The sequence below is a fragment of the Morone saxatilis genome, unplaced genomic scaffold (assembly GCF_004916995.1).
Source record: "Morone saxatilis isolate NCDOM2014 unplaced genomic scaffold, NCSU_SB_2.0 Contig9, whole genome shotgun sequence".
In the NCBI taxonomy this organism is placed as follows: Eukaryota; Metazoa; Chordata; class Actinopteri; family Moronidae; genus Morone; species Morone saxatilis.
The window spans coordinates 485,114-487,305 of NW_023340268.1; positions in this window are offsets into that span (position 1 = coordinate 485,114).

The window sequence follows — 2,192 nt, forward strand, 5'->3', positions numbered from 1 at the left end:
TTGCATAAAACGTATTATAATATAATTACTTTAGGTCCTTTTTATACTCAATGAGGAGATTAATGCGTTTTTCATTAGTTTGGATGTCAAATTGATTATTTTCTAATATTTATAATATAAGATTTCATAGGCAGTTCAGAGGACCCAGGATGCTTCGGAGGACCCAGGATGCTTCCCTAAGGGAAGTTACTGAGGCCAGAATTACACAAAATGACATAAATGTTATGTTTTAAGGGATTATTTTTACTGTGATGATGAATTCTATAAATAATATTGGAGAGAAGGCAGACATCTTTGTTGAGAACTGTCTGTTTAAGAACACGTACTGGGCTTCATTTGAATATTTAGTTTTGGATCTAAAGGGTTTGTTGCTGTCGGGACATCTGCCGTACAGATGAGACACTTGTGATTCAGGTTGATGACAGGTGGACTTTTACATTCATTTCTTGCTTCTTGCTCTATATTTCGTAGTCACGGTGGCGCCCGACTGCAGAAACGTTAATTTTTTTATACGACGAGCATATGTCTGTGCCCTTCTGGGTCACTTCCAAGTTTCCTTTTTACACCAGAGGAATCCTTTAGCTGCACACGTCCCCCTCTGTTCACATCGGTTTTAAAATATATGATGACCAGCTGCTGTTTTCCGAAAGCTGGATGCCTTCTCTCATTTTTAATCCATTCAGTCATGAAAGAAAAGTCCTGTAAGGGAGTTTGAAACTTTATGAAAACTGACCACTGCAGCAGAAAAGGCTGTTTTGGGAAGCAGGAAGAGGTGAAGCGAAGTTACCGCAGGGGGTGAAACAAACCATTGATGTGGTGAAGTGACAACACAAAGGCAGCGACGCCGGGGAGTCATGTTAACCTGAATGTCAATTAGCAGCATGTGTCAGAATGAAAAGAGCTCTGACAATCAGCACTTGGATTTGAGTTTTCAAAGGATCATCAGGAAGCTGACAGAGTTAAATCAAAGGTCAAACAGCTGACGACTGAACGGCGTCCGAGACAGTTCTGCTGCCTTTAATGTGGAACAGTTTGGAAAGACAAAACTTCATGCTGGGATGTCATGAACACTCACAGGCTGAACCTCTGTCAGTACGCTCTCCTAGAAATTATATTTATATACTGATTTCATTATGATTGCCATAACTTACTTTAAGTTATTTTCCTAAACCAAAAAAATATGCCAATTTAGCTTGGCTAGATTTCTTAAAACTAGCATAAAAATCTAGCCACTGAAAGACTGTACGGTAGAAGGAAACCTACAGCGTCACATTTGGAAGAGAAATTGTAAAGTATTATATAAATGTGTTAAATATTGTTGGAAAAGTAACATACATAAACATCCATCCACTTTTGAGCTGTTCAATTAGGGTATTTTTATTGGCAAATTACATACAGAAAGTACAATTAACACCAAATCAAAGCCCAAATGTGTACACGTCTTTGTGCTCTCTTGTTTGTGCAGGTCCAAGCTCTTGCAGCAAGGGAGATACTTTACGTCTGTGTTCGAACACGAAACTCTGGTATAAACTCTGATAATCATCCGTCTTTCACTCACTGATTGTGATTGGTCCAGAGAGGCTGATGTGTGAAGTAAACAAGTTAATTATTAATCCCTGTAATGAATAATATAAAACACACTCCGTCTTCATTTGTCAGCTGCCGGAAAACAAGTCATACTTCATTGTTTGTCCGGTGCTGTTTTAACAGGAAGGATTCATATTTCAACCAGGCAACCTCAGGTTGATCCGTAGCAACCGCACAGACCGTCTGCTGTTTATTCCCCAAACTTCCACTGGAAACACATAAACTTTACTACAGTCCAATAACATTAGACTGACCTCACCACATCAAAGACAATCAGTCATTTATATAAACATGAGACTGAACAAAGATAGGGTCAAATACTGCCAAAGACAGCATCTGTTTACCTGACTGAGACTTTTACTGAGAACTATAATTACATTTCCTCATATGTGACTCAGATTTAAATGTAAAGATTTAAAGCTTAACTATTAAATACTGCAAATAGAATAGAATACATTATTTGTTGGATCACCTGTTTTTAAATCTTGCTTCTCGCATGAGTATCGCAAGGCAAATATTCACCCTTTAATCTGGCTAACAACAGACGTATGACTCAAAATAAACTGATGTTGCTTTGATTTAATGTCAATAAAGGGATCAAAATA